This window comes from Opisthorchis viverrini (assembly GCF_000715545.1).
Source record: "Opisthorchis viverrini unplaced genomic scaffold opera_v5_21, whole genome shotgun sequence".
In the NCBI taxonomy this organism is placed as follows: domain Eukaryota; kingdom Metazoa; phylum Platyhelminthes; class Trematoda; order Opisthorchiida; family Opisthorchiidae; genus Opisthorchis; species Opisthorchis viverrini.
In genome coordinates, this window is record NW_008751677.1 from 483186 (window position 1) to 499890 (window position 16705).

Sequence of the window (16705 nt, forward strand, 5' to 3'; positions counted from 1 at the left end):
TTCAGACCAAAGGGAAGAAAATTGTATCGGAATAACCCAAAGGGTGTGTTGATCACGGTAAGGTTACTGGAGGCTTCGTCCAGTGGTATTTGAAGATAAGCATCTTTTAAATCGATTTTTGAAAACACACTTGAACCTGATAAACGATACAATACATCTTCTGGCTCTTCCGTGGTGCATGTACGTTGTAGTAGCCGCGTATTTAGCGTAAGCCGGTAGTCACCACAAATTCTCGGAGTAATACCATCAGCCTTCAGTGGGGTAACGATCGGAGTTGCCCAATTCGATGACTCAACAGGAGTCAGTATTCCTTTCGCACACATTGAATTTAATGCTTGACGAACAGGCTCGCGTAAACCAAATGGAATAATCCGTCTCTTAAGAAATATAGGCTCTCCTGTAACTTCGAGCCTCATCTTGGGAATTTGCATGCCACCTGTGGCCTTAGAACATTTAAGAATCAGTTGCTTGAGTTCATTCTCATTCGCAGAAGTCAGTAAGGTGATACTGGTTTGCAGTAAGCGTAGAACTTTGAGTCCGACGATCGATGGTCCCGACGTTGATACCAAAAAATTACAATCGATACAGGTACCTTGTAGTAACCTCACAGGGATCGTGCAACTACCAACGAGAGGTACAGAATGTCCAGTGATACCGCGAATGTTAATATCTGTAGGCACTATCACGGCACTGGGGTAGAATGCAGTTAGATCTGATTGTGGAATGATGGACTCAACACTACCAGTATCAACAATAAAGCCATGCTTTTGACCAGAAGCGGATATCAACGTTTTAAAAACATGTGACGAATTTTGGGACAAAACAGATAGAGAAAGAGTAGAAATATCTTCAGATAATGTCTTCACGTCAGTGTTTGGGTCAGAAGTTAAGTGACACACTTTCTTGGACTTACAGACAAGTTGAATGTGTCCTGTTTTACCGCAGCTAAAACACTTGGCTCGTCTGTGGGGGCATGAATATCTGGAATGGTTTCGTCCACAAGACTCGCATTTCCCGAATTTTTGAGCCATCGGATTAGGGTTACGATCTGTGAAGTGACGTGTTGATGGATTTGAGGCACGAGAATCTGTTCGAGGTTTGAATTTGTTGTTCGTCCGCATCCTTGAATTATTTCTTTTAGAATAATTTAACAAGACTGCTTCCTCAGTCTTCGTCACATGCTTCACATCTTCATACTGCTCACATATTTTCCGAATAGTTTGAAATTTCTGATCCGGACAGAGTAACAGCTTCTGCTGTAATTCGGGCAGTTGAATGCCAGCAATGAGTCTATCACGCAGCTGGTCTTCCAGTTGGGCACCATAGTCACATTTGGCTGCCTGTGTCTGCAGCTGTAACACGAAATCACGAACCGACTGAGAATGAGAGCGGGCTAACATATTGAACTTAGCTCTTTCGGCTGCTACGAAGTTAATCGGTTTGAAGTGTTGAAGAACTTTGTTTTTCAATGCAGTGTAAGAAATATCAATTGGAGATTCAGGATATACTAAATTCTTGATCAAAGTATACGCCTCCTTGCCAACGAAATGTAGGAAATATGCAGTGAGTTTCTTATCATCCATATCGGATTTTGTGAGGCACCATATGTCGAATCGTTCCAAATAATCCTCTACGTCACGCGCAGTTGAATTAACATCTAATGGTTCCATTTCGGCAGGCATGATGAATTGTTCCAATCGCGACGCCAAAATGTGGTAATTAAGTTTCGTACGTATATCGGTACAACCCGACAAACTAGAAATCCAGAATTCAGCGAAGAGTGGCAACCAGCACGTATGTATTCGAATTGGCGTATATGTACAGCATATGGAATATTAAAACAAGAGAATAATGAATAGAGCAATGAATAGAGCATCAGATTCATTCATCACAACTCACATCGGTCTTCTGTTTCTGCAATGGGGATTGAGATTCGTTTATGGGGGTTCTTTTCTTGGCTGCGGTATTGCACCCTATGAATAGAGCATCAGTCATATTCATCACAACTCACATCGGTCTTCTGTTTCTGCAATGGGGATTGAGATTCGTTTATGGGGGTTCTTTTCTTGGCTGCGGTATGTATTGCACCCTCATTGTGTAGGCAGCTGGCGCAGACAAACGGGTCAGGAGAGTTAGCTAATCGGCTTATCTGATCGTCCTATAAACCCGTGCATTTGAAGTGCCACCAGGCCTTGCAGGGTTGGCATTGCATACCGCGTTTTACTTTCGACGGGTAGTCATTCCGCTCACATCTGTTGTGGTCTATCGATGGCTGCAGAAGGCAATCGGTATAACGCGGTGTCATGGTTAAGACTGGATTCAAAATGGAAAGTAAGCGCAAAATAACAGGGGTTACCTCCTAAATGTTATGTTAGAGTGATAAAATTCACCAGTGACTCATGTCTACTCTGTGAGTAGATTGAAAAGCAAAGAGATTGTTTCACAAATTTGCACGAAGGAAAAACAAAACCGATTTCGAACGTACCGTGGCCTTCGGTGATTCCGGTGGCTGCAGCAACAAGGAAAATAACATTCTTCTTTAAAACATTTTACCGTATTTGCAATTTGGAAGTTGTGATATTTAGTGTTTCGCGGAGTCGGTACAGCGTCTAGGCGTTCAGTACAACGGAGAGGGTTGGAACCCCGCGCGGCCCAATAAGGGTTGCAAGTTGGGTGGAAAAACAAAGAGGTCTATAAGGAAACATTTCGATGGCGGCCCGGGGCGACACGGTTTTTGATGTAACAAAAGCGAAAAAGAGAGTTCCAAAAATCAGCTAGGGTGAAAAGATTTATCTGAAAAAACAGCAAACCAGATGGAGTCCAATCGATGCCTGAAATTTTTCATCTCATTGGCTTAGGTTATAACTTGTTTCGGTATATTCCGGTAGCTTTTAACTCTGGGAGCGGAGGTATTGGTTCTCGGGTGTGTAGATTTATTGTTTAGGTCTTGCTGCAGTGTCTGTAGTGTTTGGCAACTCAGTTGACTTCAGACAACCGGGTGTCCATTACCGGTGAAATGATTATTATTCTATGCTATTCTATTATTCTCAGTAAAGTCACCATTTTGTCTTTGAAGGTGAGGCCCGAAGTAAACTTTTTGAAGTAATACGAGCGACTAAAATGCTCAACCGTTGCACTGTAAGATTAGCCTGCCTAATCACTACACGAAAGTAACGATTTGGTACTTGGACTACTCATTCAAGAAGTTTTGCAGAACTCACGCTTAGCCCCAGTTGGATTCTGATATTTCGGTGCGTTCAGTGCAAGCTTCCAAGCGGCACCTCCTATACCGAATTTAGTGCAGTCCCTCTGCATAGACATATGTTGGCCGTCGCCATATGGTTTTAGATCACATGCAAATATACAGCAAGAATTATAAAGATCGCTTTCAGGACTTACCCAAGCGCCTTTCAAAAATCTCAACTAAATGTGCCAGCTTCTTTTATTTCTCTTATTCTCAAGGTTATGTGGTCAAGATAAAAGTGGGGACCTGAGGGTGCGTCCATGGAGCCGTGATGCATTGTCGTGGATGGTTTGTAGACGGTTTAGCAGACGACCACATTGTCAATTTTCGCGTATTGTGAGGGTCTGGCGCCTGGTTTCCTGTAGCACAGAAACAACAAGTAGATTGTATCAAAACTACGACAGTGATATGCGTCAGCTCCGAACCGGAAATACGTCAGTTGCTCGCAGAAATTCAGTCGTCCGGTTATTCGCTCTCTGCAGATGATCGCCCCAAGCAAGGTGTCATGTTTTGCCTAAAAGTTAGCTTGAGATCTCACTTGCTTAGAACGTTCTTTGACGGGAATATCGTAGATGATAACAATAATGATAATATTTATTCACAACTTGTGTGTGGCATACCGTTCGGTATGATAATAATGTTACATTAAGAATAGATGCATGACTGGCGGGTTGAGGAGGGCTAGATGCGTTTCGGGTTGGAGGGCTTGGTTCAGAGCATTTCCCACTTGGACCAATGGCAACTGTTTTGCACGTTGAAACACACCAACTGCGTTGCATTAATGGCTCTAAACGAGTGAAATGATAAGTGTCTCTCTTAAGTTTGCAGTAGTTGCCCACTATCTGGGAGCTGAAAGTCCTGAGTGATCAAAAAAGGAAACTTACTGCATTTCGGAAATTCTTCCGGTGTGGAACAAGAAAAATAAACTTAGACAAACTGAAGATGCAGGCTAATTGTGTACGAAGTCCATCAAAGCGTTCCATAGGTCTTAGCCTCAGCAATTAGCTTCGGTAAAGTTTATTCCGAAGAGAGTAGTATTCCTGAAATGATGACTTTTGGTGACTGAAATCATCTTCAGCTCCAGAGGCACTGTTCAAGTACGGCCTTTAAAAGTAATTTTCTTGGACATGTTTAAAGAGGGTTTGGTACGCAATGTCGGATTACTTCTGAACCATAGCGCCAATTGATTTACAAACTGTTTGGGAATGGAACCATACTGAGACAGCAGTTGTTAGCTCTGTTTTGATGGTTAACGTGTTATAAATTTTTATGCTTGCAAAAAGTTTTGAATTTATATATAACCCAGACAGATTTCAACTGCACACGTTTTAGAACAGTGTAAAACTGTTTCCAGTGTTACTCAGTTGAAGCTTCAGTTAATTTTATTTGATAGTCTGTTTAGATACGTCGTTTTGGTTTTGAGATTTTATGTCTCTGTCTATCTCTCGAGAGTCACTAGACTGCAAAGTTTTTCGAAAGTTTTTGGCGAGTAACTGTCAAGCAGTTGTGTGGCAGAAATTTGCCCCAGACATTCTAGAATTGAGCAGGTCAATCAGCTTGTGGTTTTCGCAAGCCGTGGATGGTTTGACACATACTGAACACCTAGGATTCGGGGAAAATGAGAAACGGAGAAGCATGGTCGAGAGATGGCGAGTGTATGTGCAGTTTAATAAGAAACAGTTCATTTTTCGTTTGTGCGTAATAAAACTCTTCCGCTGATATAGAACGACTCTTTGAGTTAGGGAGATGAAAGTACTAAACCAAAAACCCAGGCACAATTAACCGATAAGGAAACGGAATGCATGTGCTGATAGTATGATCAGAATGAATGGTTATTTTACTCGTAGAACATTAGGTTTGGCTGTCTGTAGTCCTGTTCGCTGCTTCCTGGTTTTAATCCTTACCATGGTTAGGTTTATGGTGAATTCCGTTGGTAACGCATGACACTATAAATTCTTCACGGTCGTTCGTTGCCATCCACCATTCTGTGCGCAGCCGTTTCAAGGAGGCAGAAAACATGAAGCATGCATGCAAGTTGGAAGCCGTAGAACCTGGATCTAACAATTCATCACTGACGAAAACAAATATGTGATCCAATCCTTCGAAAAAACGGTGACACCACTGAAACACGAACCTTTGATGGCTAGCGTCGGTGGGCAAATCAGCGTCACCATGCGCACAACATAGGCCGAATGATGACATCGTTATCCTGACTAGATTCAAAATTTCAAACCAAAGGCACTGTGCTGAGGGCAACGGGGCACAGTGTAATCAAACAATGAGTTTGGCTTTTATTTTATACGTCCCGCTTTCCGTAACGTCTCTAGCGAATGTGGGACAGAAACATGTATCATGTCATATCTGAGGGAACAGAAATATCTCAGTGAGTAGAAATCAATGGAGAGTATGGGTAAATTGATCGAATCATCCGACTCACCCTCTAGGCGACATCATCAAATGAAGTAAACCGGACAACAAATTATGTGAAAAGTGATTTGCTTTTGTAATGTAAGACAACGTTACACTCTACTGTTGCATACCAAACGGGCCAACCAGTGTGAAAAAGTTCCTTATAATTTATTTTTCTCGGCATTTTAGCATGCACCCCACATTTGTCAAAAGGCTTTTCTCGGAAGCCTCCTTTGCTGCCTTCAAAAATCTAGCGAATTAAGCTAAGTTTTTTGCAGGTGTCATTACCTCGATAATCTTCATACTTATCAAAAATGACTCGATCGAAAGCGCTCGTGAACTGGATTGGTAGATTCACTTTTTTATTTTCGAGATTGAATAGTATGTGAAAATGGTATACTTTACTCCCACCGACTAACATGTTGTAACAGTCAGTTGTTGCGATAAGGCATCCTCATTAATCCTGGTATTTTCTTGGCCACTACCCACTAAAAACCTACATCTACGGCGTCCCGCGTGCTCGCTCGACAAACTGAAAGATAAATTAGGAAGACAAAAATCCAAATAGAATAAAGTGACATCAAACAAATATGATTTTTACATAAAATATCACTCCCAAGCATGTGTGTTCACACCGGTATTGCATATGTATCGAGCTTTGTTAAAAATACAAGCACCTGTTTAGCATGAGTTATGCAGTTTTAATAAATTACACAACTCAAACGAAGCTGAGTGAGAGTACACCGTGCTAGACGAGTTAAAGTAGACCTAATAAAATTAAAAATTATTAAATTAATTGGACTTTATTCATGAGCGACCCGTTGCTTGAGTGAGGCAACAAATACACTTCTAACGGGGTATACCGCGTCTGCAACGCTTCAGACACAAAACTTGCAGCGAACTAACTGTTTTCAGACAACAAAGGGACAGTCTACACCAGTTGTACACTAGTAAAAGTGCCGAATATATGGGAAGAAGTTTTCTCATTGGGGTCTATGTAGAAATGGATGGTGTTGAACCATGGAAACGGCCTCCGCATTGTTGAGGTTCCCGATACGGAACTTCGAGTCACGCGTAGGTTCGACAATCCTGAATATGAAAAGGAAGAATTGGGTTCGTAATTCTACGGTACTATTTACACAAGGGTAAGCAAATGTGTACAACAAACCTCAATTGCTCACGCTCGCAACGTTAGCAAGTTCACAGGTCTGTCACTGACCGGCACAGAGCAGTGTCAACGAGTGGAATGATGGCTCAGTAGCGTGGGTTGCGGTCGTTCCGTCCGACGACGGTCTCGTGATTCCCATTGGCCTTGCGATCACACGGAACGTATGAGAAAACAAGTCAAGGCAGGCTCAGCACACGGGACATGAACGCACAGGGGTAAGTAGGTCAGCAGCGCACATTCACACACAGACACACATGTCAATACACAAGTGTCGGAAAGGACGGCCTCTGCGGCAAGGCGGGTGGCGGGTACGAATAAGCAAAACGACTGGAGATCAAAAGTACAATCCACTACATCTCTAACGAAGGTGCTTTGTTTTCATGTAAGCCTCGGGTGGTTGTTGGTCGAGCGTTCTTTACTGGATGAGACTTTCCGCGGGAGATGCCACTTGTCTCCCAACTCTTCCCGTCTTATCCCATGTTGTCCAAACTTATCTCTATGATATGATATTTTGTGACAAACCGCACTGTCTAGTGATATGCACCAGATTACAGTACGTCATAAACTGTATTGAACTGGGGAATGATAGAGTAATCCAGCATCTTAATTGTCAACTATGTGGCGGACATATATACGTGGACATTTTTCATATAACATGCTTGTGTACAAAATCTTGTGTAACAAACCCTTTGTTCAGACCAACATTCTGTATTTGTGTTGGATACAAGACACAAGTTATTGGACCACAGGATAGGATGAGCCGCATCAGAGGTAAATGAAATCATTTCAGCAAAAGGCTCGTACGTCGTCGCCTGTTCAACGGACTTCAAATTAAGTAAAAGACGCTCGGTTTCGGAAAACTGAGTTGGTGATGACAGAAGGCACAAATGAACCTCAGCAGGATCTCTCGCTGTTTGATCAGTTTTTTGTGAGTCCCGCAAGTTGTTTCTAAGCATACGGTCACAAAAGCGGGAATCAGACTGCCATTGGTCGCAGAGACTACCGGATTTGGCATTTTAGCTCTGTAGATACCACGAATAGGAATGAAGATCCCCAAGGTCACTCCTTCAATCGGTCCTGCTTGGCAGGCCTATACAGTCCGGTTCGCTACTCAAACGTTTTGCGGGCTATGAAGTAAACAAAGTGAAAGACTTGAAATGTCTGACATGGCTAAGAAACTCGACCAACAGCTTCGCTGCTCGGATGATCCAGAATGATAGCAGTAACTCATATTCTGGCGGAAACTTTTAAGTTCATAATTGCACTGATTGTCTTGAAATCCGGACTGGAGATTGTTGCATGTCCAGCAGTGGCAAACGACAAGAATATTCTAGAAACCCGGATTCTGCTGGTTTCTGCCGGCTCTGGTAATGAAGTGCTTATAGACATTACAGCAGATGCCCAACTTGGTACCCCCAACTTGGTGTCCTCAACGAAGTAGTGAGGATGGAGAGAATGGCGGAATAACTAATCAGCCGGCTTATGGATTTGCTTGTAAAATACTCTGTAGTTCTACGGAAAGACCAAGCTGATCATCTCTGAAGCGTGTTCTACGAGCGTCACTGCCTCATTTGTTTTGTCCTACTGTAATCTAAGGAAGGATTGTGCACCTACTTATAAGTAGTTTGGTGAAAAAACGCGATCGGTGCCCCTACACAAGAGAGCTGCACGCTGATTCCCCGGTTTTCTGATCTTCTGGATATGACTGGACAATGCCTCTAGATTCGAATCCATGTTACACTTCTGTACATGCACGCTGTTTATCTAAGAGCGCTGTTTTAGTATCATCGCTCCTTTCCCCTCTGGAATGGATATGTGTGCGGAAGGAAAATTGAGTGAAAAATACGAAAACGTTGCATGCATGTCCGATTTACACTAATTCGCCCAACGGGTTTGCACGTGCAGATGCTTTCCACGCCGCAAAGTTTCTATCCAACTTTGAAAAACGTCGTCCCGCCAGAGGAATGGGAACATTCAGGGGGCTTTATCTAGGTCCATATGGATTGTTCAATTCGTTCTCTTTATCTGCCAGAGATTTTACGGTATTTGGTGAATCAGGCTCAGTTGGGTTGAACTTGTGTAATCCACTCTTACGTCTTCCATAATTGAGGGGCAGTGATCACTTTGGCATCACTGAAGTTGCACAGTGCATCCTCTTTTCTGTTTGATGCACCGCATCTGCTTTGGTATTGATAGCTAACAAACGACTTTCAAGATAAGACTGATTTAAAATGCGGTCGCAAAAGTTACCACTTTCGAACGCAGGTAAACAGACCTTAGAAACGGTGAAACTCACATTTAATCTTAGGATTTTGGCTTTAGGTACCAACTGTGAATGTCAGCACCTTAGAATTAAATCTGTTTTAGGTCTTGGCCACTCTAGTTTGGTTACTGTGGGAGATCTAGGGCAACTAACTGGTCTTCCTGATTGATGTTATCCGTTGGTTCCTTTGGTTTGGAGACACTACAGGTGACGCCATCTGTCACTCACCCCCTGATTCGCGAGAATGCTCACGTACGTACCAATCTATGACAGGGGCGATCAACTGATGTCACAGGGGTGCAAAAATTCGAAGAGAACAGACAACCTGGATTTTGTGGTCACAAACTAACCGGGTATTACCTGCTTGTTCGATTCACCAGATGTTGAATCACCTGCCAGTGGTCTCCGCAACGTTTCGTATTCCCCCCTGTTTGCTATTCACTAAGCATCCGTTTTGATGACAAGACTGTGTTCGTAGCATCCAATGCATTTCAGCGTTTTGGTAACTCATCAACGGAATCATGGGACTACGTGGTGTGAAACCAAATGCTGTTCGTGTAATAATGGCTTTATGTGGATCTCAATTGGGCGCACCTAAGATCTGCACACTCTACATATGTATGTGGAATAAATTGGTCTTTAGGCGCGGTATGAGACAATAAAGCGCTCCGTCAATTATGACAATTCCCTGTTGATCGCTGTATCTCTACCCTCAACGGATGTCATAACAGTGGGATGACAGGTGAACGACCCAGATAATGAGCAGTTAGCGGAGCGTAAAAAGTCCCTTACGTGTCACCTATTCACACCTGGTTTGTCGAAGACAAGTTTCTTTTTATGCTGGATAAGCGGCGAAAATCGATCATGCCGTAGAATGTTAGAATGTTCACCTGTAGGTGATGATACTTGCTTCAGGTTTGCTCCCATTGTAGGTTGCGCAATCGAATGGAGTTCTTCTACTGGTGACAAAGAACTTATCACAACTTACCAGACCCACTCTACTTACTCTAGTCACGAACCGTTCCATTCTAGGTTTAAAAAACAGATCTTGGCTTTCCTAGTATTCCTGGAACTTGAGCAGTTAGGAATATTTCAAAATTTGCCAAAACTTTATAATTTTCAAATAGAGTATTGCTAGCGGATAGAGCTTCCACTTGTGATTTTTTCACCCAGAAAGCAACAACAAACCTGCAATCGACAAGTACAGCTATCCTCTTCATCTGACGCATAGGAAACCCCGATATTCTAGCTTTAACATCTTTATACATCATTCGGTTTCTCTGAGGAACATGAATTTGAACGAAGAAGCTTGGAATTACTGCAGTTTTGGCACTTTTTAGCTTAATGTAGCGGAAGCTGTCAGCTGTGCGTTTGCCAGAATGGTGTTTGTGAAGGAAATTTTCAAATCTCAGTTGTGATGCGGTTTGTTTACCTTCATTTGATTTCAGTTTGAATCAGCAAAACCTGTGAGGACGGAAAAACAGGGTTGTACAAATGAAAAAGAGGTTAGCAAGAGAGTATTACCGGCTGTGACAACTCCGGCAGAATGCGTGCTAGTGGTGTAGGTGAATGAAGTGAGCTGTGGGAAACTAGAAGAGTTCAGGGTCATCTGACGCATATTTGTGTGCTACCAACTTTTCCTGAGTGTTCAAACCACTAAGGTCAACCCGATGGTGGCTTTAGCGTTCTTAGTCTATTATTCGCCTTTCACATATCTTTAACCTTATGGCCTGATAACGATGCTAGGCAGACTCTCGTGTAAACGAACTGGATAGTTTGACGCGCTCTGTGGTTTCACACTTCTGAGCTGGGCATTGTGATGCTGTCCTGCGTTGGCCACACTTAATTTAATTAACAATTCTCATTTCAGGCCGTACCCACTGTTTCTGACCACATGTTCAGCCTCAAATTTTCATTGAAGATATGAAGAACTTTTCTCTCATCTTCTGAGCATAATATTGAGGTGGTGTGGCAGGGCAGTAAACTAATAAACAAACACGAAATAAGTACCAACACACATCACAATGACTGTAGGTAAACTAATAAGATGGCGAGGGTATGATCTACCCCTGTAACGATGGATCCTACTGATGAGACATGCGAGTAGTATGTTCTCGTAAATCCGCTTGGTGTCTCTTGAAAAGTGAGATCTATTGCGGAATTTGTGGAGTCGCATTTACTTGCATTTGAGCAACAGTCAATGAATATCCAGGAAAGTTCGGGAAGACGCGTTCAAGAAGATGGATATTCAGTTTTTGTAAACAAGATGCATTTGAGAGTTTTGCCGCGCTGTCCAGTAGTCTAACTGTCCACTTGGTGTTTTCTCATAAATAACTCCGCAGCGGAGACCTTCTTCCTTTCACCACTAGGGATGTGGTGATGTGGATGTGTGGATGTGCGAAACCTTCGCTTGCCGTCTACGTTATATGTATCTACATTCCTCTTTAGGACAGTTGTAATCTTTTGTCTAATAAAGTGGATCACATAAATTGTTTTGGGCAAATTGTTTTGGCAGCAAGTGCAAATAAACGTTTTGGCCATTATATGAGTTTGTACACTATATGCACAATGATCCACCTCTTGATCGATTAAGTGGCTAAAGTGAGGAATAACTGGAGGCGTTCCTAATCAAATTTGGCTGGTCAACCATTGTCGGACGATCATAACACCAGACATATCAGACGTTGACTTTTCTTGGCCCAAATCGTGACGCCGAAAAAGGGAGTTTTTGAACACATCTACATGAACTTAGCAAGTATGAGATATGTGGGGGAGGTTAACGCCCCTCAAAACCACCTACGTGGTCAGAGATTTCACTTACCTCAATCTTCATTCCAAAACGTCGTCTGAAGTAACCACAATTTGTCAACATTCATCACAAGTTAAAAAAAGCGTACCTAGACAAAAAATAAAATAACTTTCGTTTCCACATTTCTGAGTGTAGTTGTCCTAATTTTCTACTTGCAGCGAGGTTTTCAACCCAGGTAAAGGAAGAACTATTGACACAGTGGGCAGAAGTAAGTTTGGCAAACCTTTCTGAATTTCTGATACAAGGGAGCATGAGTAAGTATTTTACCTCTTTCACTTATTGTCGTATATTTGTGCCATTCTTTGATTCCTGAAGTCCCGTATCAGCAGTACTTCTGAAAACCTTTTGGGAAAAACACTAGATCAGATTAGTTGTGATTTATTTCTAAAAAAGTACCTTAGACAAATTTCTCATAATATCATACTGTATACGATACTCTTCCCATCGGTGTGACTATTTGGTTAGTCTAACCTCGGCTTTATTCCAGAATTATTCTTTGCTTTGTTTGTTTACAAATTCTTGTCCAATTTCGTCTACTCGTTTTTGTCCGCAACTTCGATAAAAATGCACCTATCCTGCAGCTGTACGCCTGACAAAACAACAAAACGCCTTCATCGAAGCAGCTGTACAAACTGCGTCTAAAGTTTGTCAATAACACTTATGCCGAAATTGTTCGGAAATTTAATAGAAGTGGTTTCTAAACTAATTTTTTTGATACCGGAAATTCGTGATTCTTTTCCCTTGCATTGGTTGGGTTTTGTATCACTTTAGGAGTTTTGAGCACCCGAAATTAATTTACCCTTCAAATTGCTCACATGAAAGCATTTATGATGACATTTCACAAGTCTATATTTTCTTTTGGACACTAGTGTTTCTAGTAGGGATTGTCGCCATAACGACCTTTTTTGCATTCTAGTACTCTTTAGCTAGCCCATAATATTATAAGTGTGTGAATATGTAGTGTCTTACTCTAACGCAAAGATATCATGGTCGTACTCACCAGTTTGACGTCCTTGAATTGGTTTGTAATCGTTCGATGAAAAGAATAAAATACATCCGTTGCGGATCTGAGAATCGTCCCTTCACAATCGTTCGTTTCACTAATCCAAAGGCTGAATATATATGTGGCTGAAAGTGTTTTCTTTTTTATTTCGTGCGCTAAACTATTGGAAATCGAAGCAGATATTTGGAGTATCCTTTCAACTGTTAGCGGCATACAAACGTTGTTTTTACACTGCCATTAAAAGTACGCGCCGTCGTAGATCAATCGCAGTCGATTTACGTAATGGAAACACTGTATTTCCCATACGGATCGCAATCGAAATATTAAATCAGGGCCACAAAACATCATAAAATTTATCAAGCCTTTGGAGTTTGGCTTTCCCCCAATTTACCAACCAGGATTGAATAGGTGCAACGATCCATCATCTGCGGTTCGTCACACAAAGGTCCCTTTTAATCTAAAAACACCACGGTTTATGAAGGAAATTTGCTGATATGAACACAGGTAAAGGCATACCGCTTTCCGGAATTGAAGTATCCATATCAGACTACCTTGATTACCGTGCAGTTGAGCTGTAATTGCGGTCCCTTCCAATAGACAGTTCTATATTCACCCTCGTGTGCGGTTGAGGATCTCTCGCACGGTGAACCGAATGCTGAATTTAAGGTTTGAAAAGATCGAAAATAGCATCTCCTGAGGTTCTCCTGCGCTCGCTACATTTCTTCTGCAATGAAGTGAGGTATCAACCGCTAGCTTTGCCAAAAGAGTACATTTCACGGAACTTTACATCATTACTAATAATAAGAAACGTTTAAATTCATCACACAGAGGCAGGACCTATCAAGATGTACAGTTCTACTTTCATACACTACTTAATTTGTAATGCTCAAATGAGTTGTGCTATTCCTCTATTGAAACCATTGCTTATGTATCGTCACCATTACTTTTTATTTACGCCGTTATGGCAATAGCGAATCTTATGCTTTTGAGAAATATTGTTATACCCTCGATCTGCGTCTCATCCGACCTGTCGTTTAGACAGTGAACATAATTGTCTTGTTAGCACAGCCAAATTATTAATAGCGTTCTTATTTCCACTTATGTATACATCCACATTATCCTCTAAGAGAGGACGATCAAGTGGCTGCTTGCGTGAGACCGCAGTCGATGAACTGCATCGCATCTTTACGTGTTTGCCATGTCTGATATGTTTACTGATGCGCAGAAGCAATAAGGAGATCACGAAACGCTTGGGTGCTGTCGGTGCTACTGGCCTTCCAGGATGGGGACCGCGTGATCCTCATTGTGCCTGGTTGGAGTCACTACAAGATATAGCTGCCAACCAATGTCAGTGGCGTTCTTGTTGTCAATTTCTATCCACATCGCATCAGTGAGTGTCTGGAGGTATAGGCACCTCGGAATGATTGTGGTAAGCTAGCACTAAGTCCCTCCCCCGTCCACCTTTACTCTTTTCTTTACAATAAGGCTTTCAAATAAATCATGGTTGTACGGCAATGAGTCATCGGGGTTGAACACTGATGCCATGCTGTCGATGATGATGACTGATGCGGAACGAGGGAAGTTCCGAATTTCCCCGGGGCCCCTTTTTTCCAAAGCCAAAAATATCCCGACTTTTATGATCAGAACCATAGAAGTTTGCAAAATGTTACTGTTGGATGTTTGGTCCCAATTTGAATTCCTTGTTTTGTGGATATTGTTTGGGTTCAAACAATGCTGCCCCCTGAGCACAGCCTGAAAACTAGCGTGAATCCGCGTCCAACTCATTGTTATACCAACTCTCCACGCTACAGTGATGAATCTCAACTAAGCTAAATCAGCTACCGATGTGACGGTGATACTACTGATGGGGAGGCACGCGAATAGTATGTGTTGTTCGTAGAATTTCGCTTTGCGTCTATTGAAAAAGGGAAATCTATTGCGGAATTCGTGGAGCTACTTTGCAACATTCGCTTGGGTTTGACCGACGAATGAGTGAAGTCAATGAATTCCCAGGAAAGTTCGAGAAGACTCGTTTGGGAGAAGATCGGTATCCAGTTTTTGTAACTAAGATGCAGATTAGACTTTTGCTCCCCTGTTCATTGGTCTGTAACCGGTCATTTGGCATTTCCGAGTAGATAACTCCGCAGCGAAGGCCTTCTTCCTTTCACCAATATTCTGTAGGGTCCACCACATCACGCCTATGAAAAATAGACACTCCCTGCCGAAATTTGATCCAGTGGTCTGTCAGTGGGTCTCATGGCTGGTTTACGCCCACATCCACTGAGCAAAAGTTGGATATGTACCTAGTCTCAAAGCAATTTCGTTTGTTTTCGGTAGACAAAAAAAATTGTCCACCCGCGAAATGTACTTCAGGTACCCACCACTACTACCCCTCTCCTGGTGTATTCTCTCCATCGTGATGCATCGCCGCTAACCTAATACATAATGTACCTGGTCGTGGCGAGTCGTTGATTCGAGTGGGGCGCGCATACACGTATGAACTAATTATAGGTTTCACTCTCTTCCTCTCCACTGTCGATTAGTGCAGACTACCACTTTGAAAATTTCACATGTCGACAAGTTTAGAGGTTTTAGAAAACGAAATTATAAGCTCCGGCGTTATGGTGTGGTATGCAAGAATACAACCTTAATCATATGTGTCTTTGGTCATCGGGCTGAACATCGGAGATTTGTGAAATTTCACGTTTCATTTCAAAAACGACAAACCTATGCCCATGTGAACGTTGTTCTTTTTGTGTGTAGAAGTACCAAATTACTCACAAGTTTGCTGAAAACTCTTAGACAGCCCAATCAGTACACATTTTAGCACAGTTAGGTGATGAACACCGTTACGGACGAGAAATTAGACTGGATTCGTTTTAATGCCCCGTCAAAACGAGATTTGTATGCAGAGAAGAGCAGTTGGCAATTTATCTCTCCTTCCTCACCTATCTAGTTTTTCAGGTCTTGTTGAAAAAAACCAACAGAGTTCAGTGACGAATTGTTACGTCTCAAGCCCACAGAACCCAGGCTTCGTTGTTTTTGAACCCATGAATCCAATTTTGAAAAAATTGCGCCAGTGAGATAGGTAGCCTGGAGCATGCAACCACATGATCTGTTGACAATAAATCACTTACGGTGCCCATTGAATTCAAATACTCAAATTCAATGGCAGGCTCAAAGTGGCTGGAGTTAGTCTCTGCTGGTGGCACAATGTCTATCGGAAGACGTGTGCTGGGGTGAACAAGACATCTGCACCCAACTTAGAGGGTAACGCGTTGTTTAGCATCAACTTGAAAAGGCGAATGAGTCGACAGCAGCCATATAGTGGGTCCTTGAAAATGGCTGTATAGGAGTAGCGGAACGGGTACAAAACGGAATTTTCCGAACATCATAGTTGGATGATCCCCTGGAATAACAGGACATTTGACAGCACCCTGTTACCGAGAAATATGCAAGGGAAATATTGTGCGCAGTCTAAAATCAACATGTGTTTTCGCTTCTATTTGAACATCCTCGGCCTTCTCTAAAACACATTTCTGTACACAGGTTGTTAGGATCTCTTCCCGATCTACTCTCACCTAATACAGTTGGGTTAGAATCGTGTAGATCAGGGAGAATGAGGGCTCACGTATCAATTCTTTCACAGAAACGTTATTCGTACAGCTGCTTATGTTTTGTTGCGAACCATTATCAAGCTTATTTTTTGGTGTAGACATCGAATGAGGTGACCTAGGTTGATTAAAACAAATATACCGGGTGTGCTGACAATTGTTTACCCTGCTCTTATTTTTGAATTCCATTCATAA